Source organism: Gorilla gorilla, chromosome 1 (genome assembly GCF_029281585.2).
Source record: "Gorilla gorilla gorilla isolate KB3781 chromosome 1, NHGRI_mGorGor1-v2.1_pri, whole genome shotgun sequence".
In the NCBI taxonomy this organism is placed as follows: domain Eukaryota; kingdom Metazoa; phylum Chordata; class Mammalia; order Primates; family Hominidae; genus Gorilla; species Gorilla gorilla.
The window spans coordinates 184103952-184118417 of record NC_073224.2 but is presented as its reverse complement, the minus strand read 5'-3'; positions in this window follow the sequence as shown (position 1 = coordinate 184118417).

The window sequence follows — 14466 nt, the reverse complement described above, 5'->3', positions numbered from 1 at the left end:
TTACCAGCTTAAGACCCTGGTAAAAGAATAAGTCATCTAGGAAAGGCCTAGGACAAGCAACATGGAAGTCCTCAGGAGTAAAATGTGAGACTCACCCTGTATAGGGCTAGGGTTCAGCGTGGCCATGCCATCCTAGGAGGGGAGCAACAGCCAATTGCCAGGATGAGCTGATCTTCTCCCTAATCCCATGAGCTAGGAGTCTGAGTTCTGAAGACATGCTTGACAGCAGGCTGTGCTTGCATTCCTGAAAATGCTGTTGTACTCAGAGGAGCTGCTTTTCAGAGATATAAAAGCTTAGTCTTGCCATGTTGACCATGTAGTTCAGGCTCCAAATGTTGCAAAAAACAATTGATATTTACCTGGAATCCTTAGCTGTTTTATGATGACAGTTTTCAGTCTCAAGGACTCCCAGGTTGCCAAGAGCTAGAAAAGACACTGCAGGAGGTATTTAATCTTGTGGGAGATGTTAGTAGTTTCTACTTTATTGGCTGATGAACAAGAATGTGTGGCTAAGTCAGGATTTAAGAAATAAGCAAGTCAACTGTATGGAAATTGCTATTTGTTAAGTAATGAGAAAAATTCTTCAGAGACTAGATGAGTTAAGTAGAAGGTGCATTTCAAAAATGAAGGAGGTCAGTTTGCCTCAGACTAGGAATTTCGAAGAATTGCCACAGAGCGGTTGAAGTCTATACTTATTTTCTGTGTATTTTATCTCCTAATAAACTGTAGAAGAGGGTCATCCATAGAGTGGCTTACAGCTGCTTAGTACAGTGATATCTCCCAGGTCTTTTGTCCCAACACCCACTGGAAGCTATTTTTTTCTAAGGTATATAATTCTGTCACAGAAGGCATGCCCTTGCTGTAACACAGATCTATATTGGGAATTAGAATACAGCATAAGCTGTACATGACACCTTCATCATAGGCACTTCTACTACCATGGGATATGCTAGGTCGTATGGCCAAAGTAGCAGGGCCCTTTCCAACTCTGGGTGTAAAGCTGGCAGCCTCTTGTGTCATCTGGTACATAAGTCAGAACATTACTCCCAAAGGTGGCATATGCTGCCTCCGGAACCTGAAGAGACATATTAGCTGTCATGCTTCCAGAGTAAAGGATGTGTCCTTTACTCTGGTGTATGTCCTGGTATGCCCCACAACTCTTGGACTCCTAAAATTTTTCTAAAGTGACAACCCATGAGTCTCTGTGGATTTTGACTCTCCCCCTCTGGAGTACTTATGATATACTTGCTACTTCTTGTTCATCTGGGCCAGTTATATGATATCATTTGGTATAAATAACCAATATGCTGTTCTGCAAAGGGTTCAGATGTACCAGTTGCCTTTAGACAACACTTTGAAGGTATAACAGTGAACATAGCCCTTAGACAATAGCATACATATATGCAGGAAAACTCACTATAGATGCAAATTCCAGGCCTCCATGCCTTCACTTGCAGGGCACGGCCCTCTCCTGTGACAGACTCACTTAACTAGCAAGTAATGTCCTGGATATTTGCTTTTCTCTGGTGGCAAGTTCAAGATTGTGCTATTCATAGGGGCAGTGGTAGCCATTAGTTTTTTTACCATTAACTTATGTGCAAGCTTTAAGAATCTTTCAGGTAGCATTCAAACACATAAGCCAATATATACTTGTGCCATGTGATTTTTTTGAATTGAAACTTAGGAAGCATAAGGCTTTTCATTAGTGATTCTTAGAGCAAGTGTGCCTAAAGTTCTTACATAGGACTTGGATTAACAACCTTTGCCAGCCACTGATTCTATGATCTGAGTGACTGACTGCCAGATGTTATGCTTCTTAGGTTAAAGCCATTGTCTTCCTTCTGGCAGGGGTTGGGGAAGACAAATTAGCCAGCAGGACCCTGAAGACTTAGATCAAGAAAAGTATTGAACTGAGGGATACAGGTGTCCCAGCAAGACAGACAGGACCCACATGAAGTGCTTCCCGCCACATATGCAGGCTTTGTGTGCCTATTTCAATCAGACGTTGGAGTCCTATTTGTATGCCCACCTGGGATGAACTCTGACAGATGTTTACAACTGCCTATTCTCTGCCTACTCAGCCAGCTATTTAAGGAAAAGGCCACATGAAGGCCTTTCAGGGAGAAAGCATAGTAAGAAGTCCCAAAGCTGGTTCAACTAGAAAGATAGGGATGAATTGTGACCTCTGCTTCAAGGTGCCCCAGGACAGAAGTTCATTCCTCCATGGTGCCAGTTTTGCTTATTAATAGAGGTGCCTACTAGGTCTTCCCATTCTATATTTAGCTACCTAGGAAAGCTAAGCATTTTATCTACCTAGGAAAGCTAAGCATTTTATCTAACCTGAAAAATATTGCTCATTTCAGTTCTAAGTTATTCATTTTTACTTGATAAGTATATAGGCAGGGATAGCAGACTATACATTTGTGAAGCATAGTTTATAGAGCATAGCCTACTGGAACAGAGCAAGGCAGAAGGGTAGAGAATGGACTGAGATGAAGCAGATGTGCATAAATGGAGAATAGTTGTACACTAAGAAACGTCATTGTCTTAGGATGGCTACTCATTTTCAGTGAGCACAGTCAGGGTATATTGGCAACATAAGATGTAGTTAAGGGGTCAGAGGACATTTATGAATTGTATTCAGCATCTGCATGAGAGAATCTTTATGATTGTAACATCATACGATTATGATTCAAAGTAAATGCAATTGCAGCATTTTGTCTTATATTCAAGACATGTATGGGGCTTCCAGTGGGATAACTACACCTATGTATACCCACCAGCCTATGCTTAGGATCCAGTAACTCATATGTTAGTCTCACATCATGGGCATAAGTGATCCAAAATTTTAGTAAGAACTGAAAGTTTTTATAAACAAATGGCAAACCATTAGATACCTAAATTTTGAAGATTAAAGATATCAATTGTTCTTCTAGCAAGGCAGAGAAAGTCATGCCAGTAAGCCTGTAAAAATCAACTTGCAGGCAAACCTGCAAGAAACAACTGAAAAAGAGGATTGCACTTACATCATCGTAACTGCTGGTAGCTCTTTAAGAGGCACCATTCAGTCGGCCACTATTGATAAAATTGATTAGTTTATTGACAAGACTACTAGAAGTCCTCAGACTGCATGGTTGAGGCCATTCTTATCCCAGAGACATGAACACTATGCTAATGACCCTGCAACTCTGTCAAAGGCAAAAAGTTCTAAGAGAAAACCTGCCCTCCACTCCCTAAAATAAACAGAAACCAACCAGGACTTCAGACCACTTAAGAACAATGGTCACAGAAAGAGACCAGGTGTTAGAGCTTAAGAAGGAGCCTTGTGCATCTTGCTAAGGAAACTTCAGTCTCTGTGCTAGTATTACTCTGGCAATGGGCTGACTGCTGAAGGAACTTGACCGCGGTTTCAGCAGTGTCCTTAGAACGTAATAGGATGAGGCAAACAAGGCTGTAAGTATTCTTTATCATACTACTACAGATGTAGTCTATGGAATGGTTTGTGACTACTCTTACCTATTGACAGTGTCTTAAGTCTTAAAGACTTACTTAAATCAATAATTAATCGTCTGTATTCAAGTGACATAGCTAAGCATGGCATTTGCAGAATAAGTTTGTCATAGAGCCATGCTTTGAAAGGTGTGTTGAAGTCTTGCTTACGCATTATCTTGTAAATCTAGGTCTAAGAGTTAGAGAAAACTATATGGTTAAAAGGCTTACCTTTCATATGGTCAAAGTGTTCCTTTAAAAATTCTTTAAATACCATATGTCACTAAAGCATTTTTATATTTCTCCTACTTGAGCTAAGTATGTTATTTTCTCTTAACACCTAATGCTGGCTAGGTAGACTTTATATGTTTTAACCATAAAATGCAGAGAAAAACCTAAACAAACTCATGATGCTATACTAGTACACACCCACCAGAATAGAAGTTTTCAAGAGCTGATAATGCTGAAGATGGGTGACAGTAAGCAAAGAAGGGAAGCCTGGAGTTCTGCGCTGACTAACTTGTCCTACATTCTAACTAATACCCAGAACATCTTTGTTATTAAAGCCTGTAGGTATTATATAGGCTCTACTTCAAGACTTACATGACATTTCTTACTGATAAGGATTAAGATGCTTGAGAACCAAAGAATAACTAGAGAAGAGGGCTGCATGGGTCCCAGTGGGGAAGGAGACTTTGATTGGCTTCCTTGGGGTCAGAGACAGATGGGCTGGCTCTCAAGGCAGCCACAGAGATCCTAGTTCGTTTCCAGAGAAGACACAAATAATGTCAGGCTGCTTTCTAGCCATAAGTTAAAAGCGGTCCCCCTTCAGAGAGAAAACTTATGTAAAGAAACATTATGAGAAATGTTAAAACCTGAGTAATAAAGCAGAGATTAGGCATAAGTAGCAGCAATTTTGAGATCTAAAAGAAAAAGAGAACCAGCTACATATGTCAGGCAGTCTGAGCCTTCGCAAAATAAATGAACAATTTTTAGTATGCGGAGTTTGTGCCTAACAAGTTAGATTGTCTCTATCAATACAGAGCTCAGGCCTGTGATGAAATGTGACACGTCTTTCTTCAGTAGAGATTTGTGGATTTTTATCCATAGGCATGAAAGGAATAGGTCTTCTTACTGTATCAGTAATTCTCTGGAAAACCTGTTCCTGGTTTCATCTAGATAGTACCTGGACTCAAGGTCAAGATTGTGGCTGGCACTCATTTGTATGCAGTGATTGGGTTAAAATCCATTAAAAAAACAGTAAGTTATACACATGGCAGCTGATGTGGAAGGAAATTCAAGAGGCTTCAGCATTAACATTTTTGTTGAGAAATTGTCTTTTTGGGAGATCTGTTTTAGAGACTAATTTAAGCTTTAAAATGTAGTAGAAGGCTTTACATTACAGCTGCCCCCTATAAAAGCACTTTCTTAAAACAGCTTTGAGTAGAAAAAGAGAACAAGATAAATAGCATCTAAAAAGATGAATGTAAGCAGAGATTTGGCTTAGAGAGTAAGGGAAGTAGTAATAAGAAAGTCCTTGATAACCTGGAAGATGCAGATGTGAGCAGGGAACAGGAAGCAGGATGGAATACGGGCACATTTGTCTTCTCAGCCAAAGACTCAAGTTCAACCCAGCCCCACAAGGAACAGCATTTGGATGGCAGCCCCCATGCCAGTAAGTGTAACTGTCTGAAGACAATGGATACATACCCGGGTGGAAAGTTGCCACTCACTGATCCAAAGTACTCAGAAGTACCCAAAGCCAGTATGTATGTTGTTTGCAGGTCTACCTGGCCCTTTCTCACTACCTGAATCCAGACTGTTGTAGAGTGACAGGAATACAGATGCCAGGCCACATGCTTTTCAGCCAGTGCAATCATCTACCCCTAAGTTTTTCACAACATTCACTGAAATATAGCTTTCCTAAGACAGGCAACTTTGTTTTTTCACTTACTGATACTGCCAGATGCTGTTGCCTCACAGCAAGGAAGCTAGCAGGAGATTTTGGGTAGTGGCTGTCTCTCTTTGTTGTATCTGCTTTTCTGTGATTCAGAATCAGTTGTAAGATCTTCCTTAACTTTTTATGCCAAAACGCCCTGATAGCAAAAGTGGCTAAGCCACGTGCACCTGAGATTGGTATCTGGAGGAAGGCAAGCTTTTGAGACTAGCCGTATGGAATATTTCCTACAGTCAAGGCTCCCCCATGCCAAGAACTACCGCATACCCAGAACTACTGCACAAAGCTGACCAGATTACTAGGAAGCAAAAACATCCCTAGGAGAAAGCCATATCCTCCTAAAGATAGGCTTTTAGTCAAATTGTAGCTAACATTCCTATGTTGTGAGATTGATCCACTGGTCAAGCTTGTCTACAAATCCCTAGGATCCTGTTGACTGTAATTGGAATAAAACAGTTCCTTATGAAAATTGGCCAGAGAACAAGTTTTGTTTGCTTAAAGTGAAAAGGGGAAGAAAACAAGACAGTGCCCCTAAGGAAACTTTGTGTTTGACTTGAACTCCGGAGTGGAAAACAATGAATCCTGTAGTAGCCATCACTTCTATGCCAAGCCTTTCTGCCACAACAGGAAAGCCTAAAATAGGAAACTTGCCCTATAACGAGGGCTTCTGGTCACAGCAAGTAACTCCTACCCTACTTGCATCCTTCATCCCTCTCAAGATCCCTGGTAAAGTAAGAACACAAACAGTTACATTTCAGTTTGAGTTATCTGGAATTTTATGGTCTCCTTCATGTGTTAGTGTAACTTTAGAATATGACTCAGGTCAAATGTGATGGTATCGTGAATATAGATAATCTGAAGACTTTGTATTTTCTGCCCAGCTCCTCAAGAGGGAGAAACCCTGCTGAAGGTTGTTACAGTGCTTTGAGTAGCCTTTGGTCAGAGGCCAGTTTCTAAGTGATTTCACGTTACATAGATAAAACAATGCAATTTGTTTTTGGGATCCTGCCAGAGGCATAGAACCTACAGATTGTCCTGCTTCCTCAGACCCACACGCTAGCCAGTCTGGTCCAACTTCTGTACTCCATTTCTTACTACTTCCATCTGAAAGATAAATATATCCTGTTTGTGTTGCAGCCCTGCTTCCTTGGTGGGATCCTCAAAGTGGGACCAAAACCTGCAGGTTCGTAAGAGTTAGATGCTGTTGGAATTAAAGGTAGTATCACTCTTTGTGGGCATCGTTCTGGCTTCTGCCCAGGAGGTGGCGGTCCTCATCTGGCCTCTGAAGGCCAATCTAGCACAGCCAACAGATTTAGGGTTACTGCAGACTCCTCCAACCCCAGTAGTTACTTAAAATCCTGAGAGCAAGGTCCTGAACACAGAACATTTTAAAGCTAGTTTGTGGGATATTAGAATACAGTTGGGATACCAAACGTGAAAGCTTAATTTATTGTTAAGACTAGGTCATATTCCATTACCAGTGAATCTCTCTATAGTTAAGGCAAAGATGTAAGTGGTTAAGTTTATTCATTCTTCCCAAGTCAATTTAGTTGAGGAAAAACTTTAAAGAGATCTCTACTTCCGGTTAAAAAAATTAGCCCAACTGACTCAAGGACATCAGAATTATCATCCCAAATCTAAGTTGAGACAGTTAAATATCCTTCCAACATTGTTGGCAGCCCCACACTGCTAAGATCTGTGAAAAGTGGAGAAATGAAGTCAATAGAAAGGATTATATAAATGACTGTTTCACATGACTGGTAGTGTGTTAGAGTTAGAAATCTGCATTTAGACACTTTTACTATTGTCTAGGGTCTCAGTGATTAACTACGAATGTGATCACAACTAGTGGCAAGAATTTTCCCAGTAATAACAAGAGGAAGTGTTCAAAATCCCTTCTCTTTAGGGACATGGGGGAAGAGAACACCACCAAGCTTGAAAGTAATTCCAGGAAAAATCAGCGGAGCCCTGAGACAATAAGAAGGATAAACACAAGAGCTAGGGAACAGAAATGAAGCTGTATAGGCAAAGACTAAACATGATCCAAACAGCTCACTTGTACACCAGTGAAACCCAATGGCAAGACAAGAATATAGATAAATCTTAAGACCTTTGAAAGAAGGGGTACATTTTCTGGTATGAGAAGTATCTGGGGATAAGAAAGGATTTTTTTATCTAGTCCAATAAAAATCCTAGGGATTCTGTGTGGAGCCACTGTATGAAGATAAATATAGTAAGCCTTTCTTGTGATAGATCTGAGGATTTCAGCAGTAGAAAATAGTACACGAAGATGCAAAGGCTTGAGGAGAGATACGGGAAAACATGCAGATAGGCATTCCTGAAGGAAGAGAGTGAAACTAAGAAGGTTTCTCTGAAATGAAAAGTCATTTGAAAGGCCTGTTTGGAAGGGCTATCCAGGTAGAATTGATAAGAGAAACACCTACACATATTCTAGAAAAAGTTTGCTGAAATCTAAGAGCAAGATTTTGTAAACTTTTGAAGTGATGTTTACAATGAAGGGTTGACTTTTAGAATCAAACGAAGCTTTAGCCACAAATATGCTAACTCATTCCCTTCACTCCCTTCCCAGAAAGAAACTCTGATGTTAGTATCTCTCCCGCTCATGTACCAATTCTACATGTTTGCAGCTGTGACAAGTTGCATAGCATCACCTTCAGTTTTAAGTGATACCACAGAACCACAGAAGTTAGTTTTTCTCCATATTATATTTTATGCTTAATTATATTCAGTAAGAGATCCTATTCTTTGTGACTTGCATATTATGCTAAGTCTCTAGTTCTTTAATAAGCTTCAGTAAAGTTCATTTTCCACCACAAAAATAAAGTGGTTCTGCCTTTATATTTGTCTCATAGGCCCAATAGAAGCAAATGCAGGTACGATCTGGAGAAGCACACCTTGAATCTCAAAAAGTCAGGACAGAAAACACCACAAGAAACAGCAGGGGGAAAAAAAAAGCAGACTCAGGCTCAGAACTACAGGTATTAAGAGATAGGAAATAGAAAGTACCAAATGTATAACTTTAGAAAAAGATACTCAAGAATGACCAGGCAGGTTTGCAATGAACCAACTCACTTCTTGAAGTAGGTCAAAGTGGTACGTAGGTATCAACTATGCAATTGCACTGTTATGTGTGCCTTAGAACATGGTTCTCATTAGTGTAGGTATAGCTGTTGGAATTAAAAGGTAGTATCACTCTTTGTGGGCATCATTCTTGGGCATCTAAAGAAGTTTTAGAAGTACATGGAGGCATGCGTTGTCTTCAGAATGATATGAGCACATGCAGGCGTACCTCACTTTGTTGCATTATAGACACTGGGGTTACCAATTAAGTTTGTGACAATCCTATTTCAGGCAAGTAAATGGCACGATTTTTACAACAGCATGTGCTCATTTCATGTCTATGTCACATTTTGATAATACTCACAGAATTTCAAACTTTCATTGTTATAAGTGTTATAGTGATTAGCATTCTTTGTAATAATTGTAACTGGTTTTGGGTACCATGAACTGTGCCCATATAAGACAAACTTAATTGATAAGTTTGTTCTGACTGTTCCAGTGACTGATTATTCCCCTCATATTTCTCCTCCTGCCTCCCTAATCCCTGAGACAATATTGAAATCAGGCCGACTTAATAGCCCTAACAATGACCTCTAAGTTTTCAAGTGAAAGACTGGTATGTCTTTCACTTTAAAGCCAAAGCTAGAAATGATTAGATTTAGTAAGGAAAGCATGTTAAAAGCTGATATAGGCCAGAAGTTAGGCCTTTTGCACCAAACAGTGAAGTTGTAAAGGCAAAGTTACTGAAGAAGTTTTACTCCTGTGAAGACATGAATGGTAAGAAACAAGATAGCTGTATTGCTGATAGGGAGAACATTTCAGCCTTCTGGGTTGAAGATCAAACCAGCTATGACATTCCCTTAAGCCAGAGTCAAAGCAAAGCACTTACACTATTCAAATCTACGAAGGCTGAGAGGTGAGGAAACTGCAGAAAAGTTAGAAAGTAGCAAAGGTTGAGTCCACAGAGTTTTAGAAAAGACGCTGTCTTCATAATATAAAAGTGCAAGGTAAAGCAGCAAGTTATCCAGAAGATGTAGCTAAGGTAATTGGTGAAGGTGGCTACACTAAAACAGATTTTCAATGTAGAAACAGCCTTCTATTGAAACAAGATGTCATCTAGGACTTTCATAGCTAGAAGTCAATTCCTGGCTTCAAAGCTTCAAAGCACAGGCCGACTCTTGTTAGAGGTGAATGCACCTAGTGATTAAGTTGAAGCCAATGCTTACTTACCATTTAAAAAATCTTGGTGTCCTTAAGAATTATGCTAAATCTCCTCTGCCTGTGCTCTGTCAATAGAATAAAGCCTGGATGACAGCACATCTGTTTACAGCATGATTTGCTTAATATTTTAAGCTCTGTTGAGACCCACTGCTCAGAAAAAGATTCCTTTCAAAATATTAATGCTCACTGACAATGTACCTGGTCACCCAAGTGCTCTGATGGAGATGTACAAGCAGGTATTTTTTTCTTGCTTGGCAACACAACATGCATTCTGCAGCTCATGGATCAATGAGTAATTTTGACTTTCAAGCCTTAGAGGGATGCATTTTGTGAAGATATAGCTGCCATTAATTTCTCTGGCGGATCTGGCAAAGTACATTAAAAACCTTCTGTAAAGCATTCAACATGGCCAATTTCTTCCATTTGGAACAGGAGCATTTATCCAATACCTGTACCCCCACTGTATCTTGGAAGTAACTAACTTGCTTTTGATCTTACAGACTCTTAGGCGCAAGGGACTTGCTTTGTCTCAGATAAGACTTTGGACTTGGACTTTTGGGTTAATGCTGAAATGAGTTAAGACTCTGGGGGATTGTTGGGAAGCCATGACTGGTTTTGAAATGTAAAAAGGATGTGAGATTTGGGAGGGCCCAGAGGCAGAATGATATGGTTTGGTTCTCCTTACCCAAATCTCACCTCGAATTGTAATCCCCAAAATCCTCAAGTGTTGGGGGAGGGCCCTGGTGGGAGGTGATTAGATCATGGGGGTGGTTTTCTTCATGCTGTTCTCATTATAGTGAATGTGTTCTCACAAGGTCTGATGGTTCTACAAGTGTTTGACAGTTCCTTCTTCACATGTTCTCTCACCTGCCTTCGTGGGTGAGACATGCCTCTTCCCCTTCTGCCGTGATTGTAAGTTTCCTGAAGCCTCCCCAGCCATGAAGAATGGTGAATCAATTAAGCCTCTCTTCTGTATAAACTACCCAGCCTTAGGCAGTTCTTCATATCAGTATAAAAATGAACTAGTACAGCTGTATTCTAGAACTATTTGTGAGAAAGTTATCCTCCAGTACTTGAGTTTGGATCAGTCTTACCAAGCTAATCACTAGAACAGATGTAGAAATCTTTTACAGTTCCAAATGAGAACCAAGGGAAATTTGATTATTTGAAGAGAGTAAATGAAGATGAGATCTCCTTTTCAATGCTTTTGTAGCCAAGAACCTGTCAGGAAGAACACAAATTCTTCCTATTCAGTGCAATAAATATGGCTGACAAACTCATGTGATTTAGGAAGTGTCATTTTGGTGCTACAGATGAGACCACTGAGACTGTACTTTAACCTGCTAGAAAAATATGATGGCCCTAGAAGAGGCAGGCCAGGGCATATCTGAAGTCATTCATAAAAAAAAAATAGGCTGGCCAGGTGTGGTGGCTCACACCTGTAATACCAGCACTTTGGGAGGTTGAGGTGATCAGATTACCTGAGATCAGGAATTCGAGACCAGCCTGACCAACATGATGAAACCTGGTCTCTACTAAAAATAAAAAAAATTAGCCAGATGCAGTGGCATGTGCCTGTAATCCCAGCTACTTGGGAGTCTGAGGCATGAGAATCACTTGAATCCGAGAGGCGGAGGTTGCAGTGAGCCAAGATTGCACCACTGCATTCCAGCCTGGGTAACAGAGCGAGATTTCATCTCAAAAAGAAAAAAACATAGGCCTAAGGGGACAGTCTGAAGGAATGCTGAGTACAGGAGAGAAAGTATTACTTTAAGGAACATCTTAACTAGAATGATACCGGAGTCTTCTGACAAGTTAACCTAAGCTTCATTTTTATAAATGTGGAACTCTTCACCTTAGCTTGCTTTAGAGATTGTTAGTTTAGAGACTCAGACAGTTATTCTACAAGGAGGATAGGGAAGGAATTTCCCTGCAGAGACACACAATCTCAGAACTGTGCCGTAGTCTGTCTTCTCCCAAACCCTCCTTTCCTCTCATTCTACAAATGTCAGATCTGCATCATGGTCAGAGGCTCTCCCTACCTACTGTTTCCCCTCATTTTTTTCCAATTAAAGAAATTTCCCCAGTAGATTTTTTATCTGATTGCATCTTGGCATCTGATTCTTGGAGGACTCAAACTAGTGCACTAGCTAATACGTTGTCACTGATAGACAGAGACAGGGATCATCCTTCTAAGCCTCCTGCTCCTACCTGCCAATTGCCAGTATGACTAGAGTAGAAGGAATCCCTGAAGAGTTATATTCAAAAGGAATATTGATTTATTGCAAATGAGTTTTATATATCCATTGAGTTAAAGCTTTATTTCTGCTCTTAAGAGTGAAACATTTAAAATAAGTTACTATAAAATATTATCGGCCTAACACTGATCTGTGAAGAGGCTGTCTACATTCTTTGAGAAAGTGGAAGCTACTGCAATAGCCTTAAGGAACTTTTCAGAGAATCCCTTTGACCTTCGAGTTGGAAGCTTGTTTGATTAGATCAAGGGCCAGCAAACTAAGACCTATGAGTCAAAACTGACCTGAAGACTGTTTTTGTACAGCCCAGCAAGCTAAGAATGATTTTTAAGAGGTTGTAAAATAAGAGAAGAGAAGACTTTTGTGACCCCAAAGCCTTATATATATATATATATATATATATATATATATATATATATATATATATATATACCATCTTGCCCTGTTGCACCAAAAGCTTTCTGACTCCTGAATTACAGTCATTGATTCCAAGATGAGAGATAAGGTAGAGCTGCCCAAGTCCTCCCTAGTACCACTAGAAGATGCTTCATATATGGAGACTAGCTAGCAGTAATGCTTCACTGGGTTTTCCACCCCAGTATTTCAGTCTGCTAGTCATGGTTCATGACAGCTGAATGAAATCAAGTAGGTCATGCTCAGCATTTAACAGCATGATGGAATTTTAGTGTCCTTCATACTAAGTGTAAGCTGTTTCCCAAAGCTTGTTTCAGTTATAAACATAGGTGTATGTGTTCCAAGTCATGCTATAAGTTACTTATAAATACTGGTTGCAGTCAAGTGTTTGAAAGCTACTGTTAATTTATTGCTAGATTCTTACACTTATCAGCAAGGTTAATGCCTAGCTAGTACTCGTCCTAAGCCAGGTACTACATAGGGAATATACATGCATCCCTTTCAATCTTTAAGTTATTCCAGTTTTACAGATGATGTCAAGGTCCAGGGATTAAGCAAGTTCTCAGATTAATACAGCTAAGTAAACAGACTAGCTAACATCAACCCAAATCTAATGCCAAAGTCATACTTTTCACAAGAACACTTCTTCCTGACAAATTAAAATGACTCAGTTACAACTGGAGGAACTGAATAAATAGAAGGTATTCCAAGTTTTTCTTGGAAAAAGGGGTCCCTTGGAGGGTACTTTTAAAATATGAAGGAAAGGTCAACTGAGAAGACTTGAGATAGTACACGTCAACTACAATAGCGTATGTCTAGTATAACCCCAGAAGGAGGAGGTTAAAGTCCCAAGTGAGGTAAAGCCATTTGGGTAGTATGTTTTCATCAAAGTCATGGCTTTTGTCATGGCTGGAGTCTTCAAATGCAGAAATCCTGCCCTTGAGAGATAAGGCTGAATTCACTAGAGGCTGAAGTTTCAAATCACATTTCAGTAGGTAAATGAACTATATGAGAAGCTATTTTGTGCTAGGCTGTGTATCAGTTTTTATATGTTCCCATTTGACTTTCAGACACCTTCAGAGGGCAATGTTCCATTTTATTGAGGGAGATCTGAAGAGATGAAGTGACTTGCCAGAGCACAGGTCCAGTAAGTGTCAGGTTTCAAGTTCTTTGAGTTGAGATTCATTCATTTGAAAGCCATTTATCCGGTGGAATAACACCCTGGTTTTTTTTGTTTTGTTTTGTTTTTTTCTAATGGAGTTTGTGTGTCCGTTCAGTAGGAAATGGAATGGATTTAAACCACCTTTTAAATAAAAGCCAGTGCTTTTACTGTAGGAACAGTCATTCTTCACTTTAACTCATGACTCAAGCTTTCTTTGAAAAAAAGTTTACTCAAATAAACACGAGTTTCATAGAAGTCAGTTATTCTACCAGTAAACTCAGACCTTGTGCTCACATTTAATCAACATTGTATTACAGGTATCATCATCTCTACCTTTTGTGAGTGTTTAGCCCCTCATCGGTCTTGGTTTACTTCTGCTAGTGTTAAAATTTTATGTCTGGTACTGTACAATATTGCTGATACTATACAAGCTTAACATAAATTAGTGGACAAGCTACTGTATAGATGTTTTAATTGCATTGTCATAGAAATCCTTGGTGCATTGTTATATAGATGTTTATGGGTACTTCAGCGATATTTGAAGAAATTGAGGTTTTAGACAGGCTGGAAATGCTTTGTTTTTCCCCATTTAGGATAAGCTAATCCTTCTATCCAAGTGTGTCCTATCCAACCTGTTTTCAGGAAAGGATTAATCTTTGATAAAAATTAGATGAAATTAAATATGCACTTTATTGCATCTCAGGCAATACTAAATAAGAGACATAATGAAGGAGTCAGATGCTTGTCCTTGTGTGGAGAGACACCAGGTGACGACTACAGACGCGGACCAAGCCAGGTGCACTGAAGTGGCCATAAATACCTAGTGGCATTGTCTTTAATATGCCTTTACAAAATAGGTATACTTTGTTTTCAGAACTTTATCAAAA